At 39.2% G+C, this 12588-nt stretch overlaps 1 protein-coding gene and 1 non-coding gene across 2 annotated transcripts in view; one reads left to right on the plus strand and one right to left on the minus strand.

Moving 5' to 3' along the window:
* KCNQ5 (potassium voltage-gated channel subfamily Q member 5) overlaps positions 1-12588 on the minus strand; it is a 519022-nt gene that overhangs the window by 205723 nt on the left and 300711 nt on the right. The gene's annotated exons all lie outside the window — the stretch shown is intronic.
* Positions 5648-5721, plus strand: TRNAN-GUU. Its single transcript has one exon. It is a non-coding gene; the product is annotated as a tRNA-Asn (tRNA).

Here is a 12588-nt window from a genome sequence, read left to right on the forward strand (position 1 = left end):
TCCTACATAAATAACGGAGAGATACTGACACCCTGATAAGTATACATAGGCTCAAGCTTTGATTAATGTTTCTTCTTCTTTACATTGCACTGAGGACAGTCATGTGCTCCTGATTCTGTGGATCCACGATGACAGGACATGAATAATGATGTATGAAATGAAAAGCCACTGCCCATTCATAGAGGCAGTACTGCACTCACTGCTGTTCTGTGCTATTTGTTGTGTACACAGGACACAATGTCTAATTTCATTTAAAGGCACACAGGTAAGCAAACAGAGCAACTCCTCTTCCACAGAAACAACATTTTTGTGTTTTTAAAGGTTTTTTTTTCTGGTTTTACTCTGCAATCTGCCCTCCCGCAACCACCAATGGTGAATAGCAAGCACTTCAAGGATATATGAGTATCTACATTCTTTTTCTACAGATACCCCTGCTGCATTATTACCACTCTGTTAAACCAGAGATAAAATGAAACTGTTTCCAGGAGTGTTGGGATGTCACTGAAGATTCAAGTCACAATGGGCTGGGCATTGTCAAACAACTCGTGTGAACATAGCCTGGTGGAATTTAGGTTCAGTGAGGTTTTTCTTTATTTCAGAAATTGGTTCCCACTCTCTATAGCCTTCTCTATACTGGAGACACTTACCAAGAGAAAAGAAAAAACAAAACAACCCCCCCCCCCCCCCCTCCAAAAAAAAAAAAAATACCCCACCAAACCCAAGCCACTTCTCCTAGCATTTTAGTTAATGCTTAGGAATTCAATCTTGTGATGTGCTGAGGACTCATTCATCTTCATGGGACTATCGCCATGCCTAAAGGTATGCCTGTGGCTAGGTGCTTTGCTGGGTTCAGACCATAGTGCTATGATCAAGACCTAGCTGAGGAGGATGGATCCCTACCTAAAGTACTTCCAGAAAAGTCTGGTACATCTGAAACTGAGGTATCCACTATTGTAGACCAGGCTCTGGCAAATGGATCCAATTTTACTTATTGTTCCAGTTAAACCTGCTGAAAACTAGTCTAAATTGAGTCACTGGATCTATCTAAAGGAGTCTTATCTACAGTAATGATATCCTCGGGTCTACTGAACTCGTGTTACAACCTATAGGAGTTTCCCCTCCCTGCACCCCCAGTAAACTTCCATAGTGTGGACAAGTCTAAAGATTAGCAAAATTAGATTCTGAAATAAGGAGAAACTTTTACCAAGCCAATACTCCTCCAGGACATAGTCCCTTGAATTGTTTTAAAATACCAAACTGTCAGGGCCGCGATGTAGATGGCTGGCTGAAACCAAGGGTCAGAGTTGAGCCAAGGGTCTGAGTTGGAGTCTGATACCAGGAGCAAGTGTTAGGAAAGCAGGAACCAGGAGTCAGGCAAGAAGGAAGGGTCCAACATAGCAGCCAGGTAGAGCCTCGTTGTGTGGATAACTACCTGTGCCTCTCTTTAAGAAGCCCTGACCAATCATAGCCCATGGGGTTCCTCCAATCAGGCCTACGGAAGCCCTCCGTGATATAACTTCAGGTTTCACGGTCTCTCCTACTTAGTTTGTTAGTAGCAAGTCACTGGGTAGGAGCAGGGTGGTTACAGTCAACTGGGAACCCTGCAGACCCAGGTTCAAGAACTGCAGGATCATGACACCAACCACTGAGTAAGAACCCATCTAAGTCTTGAGCCCTCAATTTTAGAACTACCAGACTTTCTAAACTCCTCCAGCCAATCTCTAATTAGAATGTTGGCAAGTGTATTAAACTTCTAATAATAGAAATTACCTACAATAATTCATGAGGCTCTAAACTTCAGCTTACTGTTACATTTTATTCTCTATAACTTATCCTATCTTTTGCTGGTTTCAATTAGGCAATTAGAACACTTACATATTTGCTCACTGCAATGAAGAATGACAGCAGGACTGTAAACTGCCAAAATCAAGGGGGAAAATGCTTAAGCAATACTTTTAAAACACAGAAGCCATCAGCAAAACTGCCAGAAAAGTAACGTTGAACTAGTGCATAATCTTTATGGAAAAACAAACTTGAGATCAAACGTTGTTGCCATAAATGAAATATGGAACAGAGCTGAAATTTTTTGGCTGAACAGTAATTTCACTGAAATATTCAGTTTTGGGCAACCAAAACTATTTGAGAATTGCATTCAGAGTCCTCAAATAGCTTCAGCCAAATAAAAAACGAGAATAAGGCTACACACAGAATAAGGCTATGTCTACACTTCAGCCACAGGTGTGATCTGTAGCTTGTGCAAATGTACCCACGCTAGCTCACTAAAAATGGCAGTAAGCAGAAGCCCTCCTGATGCCCCTGGCTCCATACTCGTTTGTGAAACCAGCCTTGTGGTCCTGCCCAGTAAATTATCCTGTGCATCTAGATCATCTCCTTAAGGCAAGAGAGACAGTGCCAGACAGCTGGCAGACGAGGAATAAAAGAGTTGGTTCAGAGAAGCAAGCAAGTGCCAAACATTGGGTTCAGTCTGGGCACAGACACCTGGGTAAGGCAAATGGAGCCATGTTTGTTTATATAAGACCGGGGGTGATGGTGGTGGAAGGGAATGAAAATCAAGCAACAGTTTGATAACAATAAAACTAAAATAGCATACAAATGCTTTTCCTTTATATCACTCAGAGAAACACCTGAATATCCATTATTCAGAGGACATTTATTCATACTGCTCAAAATGGAGAACCAGTCCTAACCACTTCACAGATAGATTACATAACCACACTTAAAAGTGGCAATTCTTCAACAAAAAAACCTTCAAAAACAGACTTCAGCTAGAAACTGCAGAACTGGAATTAATTTGCAAACTGGACACCATCAAATTAGGCCTGAATAAAGACTGGGAGTGGATGGGTCACTACAAAAAGTAATTTTCCCTTTGCTGATACTCACATCTTCTTGTCAACTGTTGGAAATGGGCGACGTCCACCTTGATTGTATTGGCCTTGTTAGCACTACAAAAGTAATTTTCCCTCCCTTGGTATTCACCACTTCTTGTCAACTGTTGAGAATAGGCCACCTCCATCTTAACTGAACTGGCCTCATTAGCATTGACCCCCCACTTGGTAAGGCAACTCCCATCTTTTCATGTGCTGTAATATTTATACCTGCTTACTGTATTTTTCACTCCATGCATCTGATGACATGGGTTTTAGCCCACAAAAGCTTATGCCCAAATAAATTTGTTAGTCTCTAAGGTGCCACAAGGACTCCTCGTTGTTAAAACCACTTATTGTATATCCAACAAATGCCATCAGCTCATGGTACATGGATCAGCATATTCTCACATTCCAGTAATCTCAGTGGACATTCCTCAGGGTACTACTGCAGGGAAATGAGACAATAAGGAAGGGGTTAACTAGGATTCTTCTATGAAGAGGCTTTTAACTAAATCTGTCAGATGCTTCCTCTTAAGAAGTTCAGTTTAATTTGGTGCTTTCTTTTGATGTGTTAGGGATGAAGCAGAGGGATAGCTATGCAGAAAATGCCGGGTAGCTTGGCATTTGAGAAAAGTAAAATTTATGTTTTATTATATATACACACAATATATTGTTATTTGTGGCTGGTTTTTATTTCTAATTCAACCAGGGTCTTGTTTTGCTGGGATTGTTTTTGCTCACAGTTTTTATGATCTGACTTCCTTTTGTTGAGGCAAGGATAAGGAGTAAAAGTGACAGTGGTTAATGTATCCGCCAGTGCTGTTTTACACTCATGTTTCCTGTGATACCAGTCCTGGGCTAGTGCCATGTTGCAGCTTGAAAAGTGCACTGCCTTGTAGATCTCCTCATATAAGCCTCAACTGTCACATTCTCTCAGCCACTGTCACTGAAAGTGAATCAATCCTGGCAGAAGATCACAAACTGCACTTAAAGCAAAAACTATTCTTTGTGTTTCCATTTTCCACAGTTCTGGCCAAGAAAAGGGTTTTGTGAACCCTTCTTTCCTCCTCCAGTTTTCTCCTCTTTTTTCCCCTTATTTCTTCGGTGCTATTATGTTTGTTCTATTTCCTTTCCCCAGCCTCACTCTGGATCATCTGATTTCATTCCTATGTTGCCATGCCTCAGATGCCCCTATTGGTTTTCCTCCAATAGTTACGATGCCCATTAAGTCCCATCTGTCTATAATCTTTTCTTTTACCCCTTTCTTACTAGTTACACTGATTTACTGTTATATATTATCAGAACTCATTATTATCTGTACTGTTTATAGTCTCTGGATCCTCAGCTTACATTATCCCACTTATTTTATTTTTAATATGAAACATTAAAAAATGCTGGCTTATATTTGAGTCCTTGATCATATTTTCCTGTGTAATAACCAACTCACAGCTAGTACAGTCCCTACAATCCCCTGGTTAAAGTTACATTTTCTACCCAGCATAGAAAGAACAGAAGACACATGTTTCCATGACTACAGCATCCATATGTTTAATTCAAAATTTACGATTCGTTTGGTTTGAAAAATAAAAAAGCAGTAGATATGTAAGATCATGCTGAATTGATCTACACCTACACTATACCATATCTAGTGACAGCAATAAATCCAAATCGTTCATCCTATTATTTTGTTGAATTTAGTGATGATAGCAATAAAACCCTTTCCCCATCCCCTTTGACCTCTGAAATCTGGATTATTTATTCCAAAATAACCTAATGTTGTACTCTATTCACACGCACTTCAAATTCCCACAGAAGTTCTCTTAATTTTAAAAGCTCCAGTTACATAGGCCTCCACAAGTAAGCATCTTTAATTTCAGTGAGGACAATTTGAAAAGATTAATGACAGGAATCAGAGTAGCAGCCGTGTTAGTCTGTATCCGCAAAAAGAACAGGAGTACTTGTGGCACCTTAGAGACTAACAAATTTGTTAGTCTCTAAGGTGCCACAAGTACTCCTGTTCTTTTTGTGAAAAGATTAAGTAAATCCAGCTATGTGAAGGTATTCTTCAGGAATGCTTGAATTCCATCGTGAAGAATGAAAGACTTGAAATTTTGAAATGTGTAATTATAAGTATTGTTCAGTTATTTATAAAGCTTTTTATCAATGGGATAGCATTTTCTTACTATACCGTGGGAACAAGTTAAACTTTGCTTTCAGTGACACTAGTGTAACTCCATTGAGTTCATAAATACTGATTGTAAGCAGGAGCAGAATTTGGCCTTGGACTTTGACTGGTCAATTTTCTTTTCTAATACAACAAAAAAGCTCATCTCAGTGTCCAAAATGATATCCTGAAAATTGTATAATAATGCTGTGGTGGAATAAGGACCTGAAAAGGCAGGACCAGTGCCAGTATGCCATCAGCTTCAGCAGTGCTATAAAAATGAAACTCCGAGGCCAAGAACTATCATGATGTGATGCTTTAAATAGATTAAACCGAAAACTATTAAGGATACCTGTTAAAAAATAACATTATAGTAACCTTCATATACACCATGGCTCTGAGGGTCACTATAATCAATTCTCCCATAGCAGAGTATGCATATGTAACATTTCACAAGGAAAAAGGAAAAGTCCATACTAACAACCTCACAAAGATTTTAGAAATACATAATAATAAATAAAAGAGAAAGGAAGAAATCCAGCTATGGAAACAAAATATGCATAAATTAGTTATACTTTAACACTCAAGCCGTGTCTCTGTGGCGCAATGGGTCAGCGCGTTCAGCTGTTAACTGAAAGGATGGTGGTTTGAGCCCGCCCAGGGACGGCGGTAAGCCCATGCTACTTCCTTGCTCCTCGAGACCTGCTGGGAGCCTCAAAGGCCACCTTTGGGGGGAGGGATAGCTCAGTGGTTTGAGCATTGGCCTGCTAAACTCAGTGTTGTGAGTTCAATCCTTGAGGGGGCTATTTAGGGATCCGGGGCAAAAATCTGTCTGGGGACTGGTCCTGCTTTGAGCAGGGGGTTGGACTAGATGACCTCCTGAGGTCCCTTCTAATCCTGATATTCTATGATTTTCTGTCATAACCAGTTTAGTTTTGGAATGACAGGATTAGTTGCTGGGCATTCTGCATAAAAGGAACATGTGCAGCATCAACCATCATCCACCAAGGTGGTTGGAAATGGCATGCTTTACAGACAGTAATTGATTAAGTCAGCCACTCTGTGAAATAAGTAGGTAGTCGTAGATCCATTTTACAGATGAGGAAATAAAGTACTTGCTCAAGGTGACACAGAAGATTTTGGCACAGATAGCTATAGAACCAGTCAGTTTTCCTGACTTCTAGCCCTGCGTCCTAATCACAAGAACATTCTTCCTTCCAGATAATGCATGAATAATAATTTATCTGGGATTAATAGTTTATTAAGGCACAGTCAAACACGGGTAGAATGCCATCATGTTGGAAATGCTACCAGAGGTTCTTTAGCTGGACTGTCCTTCTCTGAGCAGACATTTCAACAGCATTGTACAATGACAATTACACTAGTCTATTGTGGACTACAGCACTGCTTCCCTGCAGATTTTTCTTTGACATTACTTTTGAGGTGAAAGGCGAGGAAGGCTATGAAGAAGAAGGAAGGGGACTAATGAATGGATCACTAAATACGAATATGGAGTTCAAAAACTGAAACTTGCTCGAGACTCATGAAAATACTCCACTTAACACTTAAAACACACTACACTGTAGTTGCATGATTGACATATAGAGAAGTTTAACTGTATTGTGAAATGTACAACAGATTGTACAATGTACTGATAATAGCTTAGCGGCCAGAGTTTCTGCTACTTTGACATTTTCCTTCCTGTTAAAGCAAGAATAATAAAGCACGAGTCTAATTCCTTCCAACAAGTGGTCTCATATCCCATGAAGCCATGCTCCCAGTGACATCCGTATACATTATATATCAAACTCAGTGGCTAACATCACATTGTGCCTATCATTTCATATAAAACAACAAACTGAACAAAGAAGCATGCTCAGCTGCAACCTATTTAGCAGAGTCTTCAAGCATTTCTCTGTCTCAAAAACCAATTATTTTCTCAAACAACTGAAAGCAGAGACACTTGTTTGTATAATTATATGAAATTTATTTTTGACTTCTTTAAAATAAGCCTCCCCTTTACACAAAGATCTGCTAAAGATCACACAACACAATCAAATATTATCTTTCTTTGGCTTAATTGGGAACCTAGGGTGTTATCAGCAAAGAGTGAGAAAGCATGTAGTGATTATGAAAGCTAGTGGTGAAACAGCTCTTTCAGTATTTTATCAATAAACTGGTTTTGTGATTTACTCTTTGAGGAAAATGAACAGCAACCTGAAAAATTAAGCAACCATGTCTGAGGCTCATAGAACAGTCTTAGGTCAGAGTACTGCCTTAAATTTCTGTCCAAAAACTGCATTAATTCATTGCAACTTTTCAGCCAGAGGCAGCTCCAGAACTTTTACAATGTGCACTATGTTATTTTCTTGTCATAAGAACATAAGAATGACCATACTGGGTCAAACCAAAGGTCCATCCAGCCCAGTATCCTGTCTACCAACAATGGTCAATGCCAGGTGCCCCAGAGGGAGTGAATCTAACAGGTAATGATCAAGTGATCTCTCTCCTGCCATCCATCTACACCCTCTGACAAACAGAGGCTAGGGACACCATTCCTTACCCATCCTGGCTAACAGCCATTAATGGACTAACCTCCATGAATTTATCTAGTTCTCTTTTAAACCCTGTTATAGTCTTAGCCTTCACAACCCTTTTAGGCAAGGAGTTCCACAGGTTGACTGTGCGCTGTGAGAGGAAGAACTTCCTTTTATTTGTTTTAAACCTGCTGCCCATTAATTTCATTTGGTAGCCCCTAGTTCTTATATTATGGGAACAAGGAAATAACTCACTAGATTAAAACTCTAGTTTTAATTTGCTACACAAAAAAATATTCAACATTTCTGAAAAACACCTGTAAGCCACAGGACAGCAGATACATTTTAAAATATATATATAATATTTTACAAAGGAGTCACTTGCTGTTATATTACTGAAGCCTCCCTCCAAATATGCCACTTATACAACTTTGCATTTAAACCAAATACATAGCCCTTTGCTACAGCATTTGGGTTTCTCTTTCAAATAACGGATGAAACTGTTACCATCACTGTAACATATCAGTTAATGCATAGTCTTTCTGATTTTTTTTGTTTTCTAAAAGGTGTTTCATTGAATTATGTAGGATGCTGAAAACTACAAACAGATGAGAACTGAGACAAACATGCAAGCTATAGGTTGAGATGAGAAAGGAACTTGGGAGCTAGAAGGGAGGAGGATGGGGGAAGAAGTTGGCTTGAGCCTGAGGCAAAAGCTGATTGGGATGGATGATGGAGGTGGAATGGTGTTCTGACCCATTCATGCGCATTGAGCTCTGATTCTCCAGCACGGGATTACAGTTGCCAGTTGAGAAGTTTGAATAGCATGAGTTATCTTTTGGCAGCTCCAATTCCTCAGCCCCAGCTGTGATTGTAGATAGTTTTTGGTTTGATTTGTCTTATTGCTTGTTTTGTCTCCTGCAGTGTCATCTCCCTCATGGTCCCTCAAATTACCTCGTCATCTCTCTCATTCTCACTCATTACTTGCTGTGTTGAAAGTCACAGGCCTCTCTCTATTCCAATAGTCTCTTAAACACTGTTTTCACACATAGAGAATACTCTTCCTTCCCTTATCATTCCCTACTTCTGTTCTAGTAATATTTCCTTGTCTCTTCCCCTGTGTTCATTTACAGCAACAAACACTTTCACAATAGTGTATCAACTGGCTTCATAGATTCAGAGATTCCATACATTCCAAGGCCAGAAGGGATCACTGTGATCATCTAGTCTGATCTCCTGTAAAACACAGCTCATAGAACTTCCCTAAAATAATTCCTAGAGCAGATCTTTTTGAAAAACATTCAATCTGGATTTAAAAATTGTCACCAATGGAGAATCTACCTCTGCCCTTGGTAAACTGTTCCAAAGGTAAAATTACCCTCACTATCAAAAATGTACATCTTATTTCCAGTATGAATTTGTCTAGTTTCAACTTCAATGAAAGCCTCTCCAATTTATCAACAGCCTTTTTGGATGGTGGACACCAGGACTGCACACAGTATTCCAGCCATGGTCACACCAGTGCCAAATACAGAAGTAAAATAACCTCTCTATTCCTACTGTTTATGCATCCCAGGATCTCAGGTTTTTTGGCCTTTTTTTGACCACAGCATGACACTGGGAGCTCATGGTCAGCTGATTATCAACCACAACCCCCAAATCTTTTTCACAGTCACTGATTTCCATCTTACCAAGCAATCCAGATCACTCTGATACAGTGACCTGTTTTCTTCATTATTTACCACTCCTCCAATTGTTGTGTCATCTTCAAACTTTATCAGTGATGACTTTATGTTTTCTTCCAGGTTATTGGTAAAAGAGTTAAATAGCCTAGGGACAAGACCTGGTCCCTGTGGAATCCCATTGAAGACAATTCCCCACTTATAATTACATTTTGAGACCTATCATTTAGCCAATTTTTATCTATTAATGTGTGCCATGTGAATTTTACATCATTCTAGTTTTTAATAAAAACATCATGTGGCACAAGTCAAAAGCCTTACAGAAGTCTAAGTATTTTATGTCAACACTATTATCTTTATCAACCAAACTTGTAAATTAATACAAATATCAAGTTAGTTTGACAGGATCTATTTTCTAGAAACCCATGTTGATTTGTATTAATTACATTACCTTCCTTTAGTTCTTTATTTATCGTGTCTCATATCAACCCTCCATTATCTTGCCACGGATTGATATCAGGCTGACAAGCTTACAATTACCCATGTTATCCTGTTTACTTTTTTTACAATTGGCACAACATTAGCTTTTTTCCAGTTTTCTGAATTTCCCCAGCTCTCTAAGACTTATTGAAAATCAACATTAATGGTCCAGAATTGCTCCTCAGCCAGTTCTTTTAAAACTCTTGCATATAAGTTATCTGGATCTGCTGATTTTCAAATGTCTAACTTTAGTAGCTCTTGTTTAATATCCTCCAGAGATGCTGTTGGAATGGAAAAAGTGCTATCATTACTATATTAGCTGTTTTTTTCCAAATACAGAACAGAAATATTTATTGAACATGTCTAAAAGTAAAAATCTTAAGCAAATCCACATGTTCCATAGAACATGGATAGAAATTTCATGCTCTAATAAGAATATAACATTAGGGATCTATTATCGACCACCTGACCAGGACGGTGATAGTGATGATGAAATGCCAAGGGACATTAGAGAGGCTATCAAAATTAAGAACTCAATAATAGTGGGGGATTTCAATTATCCCCATATTGACTGGGAACATTTCACTTCAGGACGAAATGCAGAGATAAAATTTCTCGATACTTTAAATTACTGCTTCATGGAGCAGCTGGTACGGGAACCCACAAGGGGAGAGGCAACTCTCGATTTAGTCCTGAGTGGAGCGCAGGAGCTGGTCCAAGAGGTAACTATAGCAGGACCGCTTGGAAATAGTGACCATAATATAATAGCATTCAACATCCCTGTGGTGGGAAGACCATCTCAACAGCCCAACACTGTGGCATTTAATTTCAAAAGGGGGAACTATGCAAAAATGAGGGGGTTAGTTAAACCGAAGTTAAAAGGTACAGAGACTAAAGTGAAATCCCTGCAAGCTGCATGGGTGCTTTTTAAAGACACCATAATAGAGGCCCAACTTCAATGTATACCCCAAATTAAGAAACACAGTAAAAGAACTAAAAAAGAGCCACCGTGGCTTAACAACCATGTAAAAGAAGCAGTGAGAGATAAAAAGACTTCCTTTAAAAAGTGGAAGTCAAATCCTAGTGAGGCAAATAGAAAGGAGCATAAACACTGCCAAATTAAGTGCAAGAATGTAATAAGAAAAGCCAAAGAGGAGTTTGAAGAACGGCTAGCCAAAAACTCCAAAGGTAATAACAAAATGTTTTTTAAGTACATCAGAAGCAGGAAGCCTGCTAAACAACCAGTGGGGCCACTTGATGATCGAGATACAAAAGGAGCGCTTAAAGACGATAAAGTCATTGCGGAGAAACTAAATGGATTCTTTGCTTCAGTCTTCACGGCTGAGGATGTTAGGGAGATTCCCAAACCTGAGCTGGCTTTTGTAGGTGACAAATCTGAGGAACTGTCACGGATTGAAGTGTCACGAGAGGAGGTTTTGGAATTAACTGATAAACTTAACATTAACAAGTCACTGGGACCAGATGGCATTCACCCAAGAGTTCTGAAAGAACTCAAATGTGAAGTTGCGGAACTGTTAACTAAGGTTTGTAACCTGTCCTTTAAATCGGCTTCTGTTCCCAATGACTGGAAGTTAGCTAATGTATCGCCAATATTTAAAAAGGGCTCTAGAGGTGATCCCGGCAATTACAGACCGGTAAGTCTAATGTCTGTACCGGGCAAATTAGTCGAAACAATAGTTAGGAATAAAATTGTCTAACACATAGAAAAACATAAACTGTTGAGCAATAGTCAACATGGTTTCTGTAAAGGGAAATCATGTCTTACTGATCTATTAGAATTCTTTGAAGGGGTCAACAAACATGTGGACAAGGGGGATCCAGTGGACATAGTGTACTTAGATTTCCAGAAAGTCTTTGACAAGGTCTCTCACCAAAGGCTCTTATGTAAACGCCATGGGATAAAAGGGAAGGTCCTTTCATGGATTGAGAACTGGTTAAAAGACAGGGAACAAAGGGTAGGAATTAATGGTAAATTTTCAGAATGGAGAGGGGTAACTAGTGGTGTTCCCCAAGGGTCAGTCCTCGGACCGATCCTATTCAACTTATTCATAAATGATCTGGAGAAAGGGGTAAACAGTGAGGTGGCAAAGTTTGCAGATGATACTAAACTGTTCAAGATAGTTAAGTCCAAAGCAGACTGTGAAGAACTTCCAAAAGATCTCACAAAACTAAGTGATTGGGCAACAAAATGGCAAATGAAATTTAATGTGGATAAATGTAAAGTAATGCACATTGGAAAAAATAACCCCAACTATACATACAATATGATGGGGGCTAATTTAGCTACAACAAGTCAGGAAAAAGATCTTGGAGTCATCGTGGATAGTTCTGTGAAAATGTCCACGCAGTGTGCAGAGGCGATCAAAAAAGCAAACAGGATGTTAGGAATCATTAAAAAGGGGATAGAGAATAAGACTGAGAATATATTATTGCCCTTATATAAATCCATGGTACACCCTCATCTCGAATACTGCGTACAGATGTGGTCTCCTCATCTCAAAAAAGATATACTGGCACTAGAAAAGGTTCAGAAAAGGGCAACTAAAATGATTAAGGGTTTGGAACGGGTCCCATATGAGGAGAGATTAAAGAGGCTAGGACTCTTCAGCTTGGAAAAGAGGAGACTAAGGGGGGATATGATAGAGGTATATAAAATCATGAGTGATGTGGAGAAAGTAAATAAGGAAAAGTTATTTACTTATTCCCATAATACAAGAACTAGGGGTCATCAAATGAAATTAATAGGCAGCAGGTTTAAAACAAATAAAAGGAAGTTCTTCTTCACGCAGCGCACAGTCAACTTGTGGAACTCC

The sequence above is a fragment of the Trachemys scripta genome, chromosome 3, assembly GCF_013100865.1.
Source record: "Trachemys scripta elegans isolate TJP31775 chromosome 3, CAS_Tse_1.0, whole genome shotgun sequence".
NCBI lineage: Eukaryota > Metazoa > Chordata > Testudines > Emydidae > Trachemys > Trachemys scripta.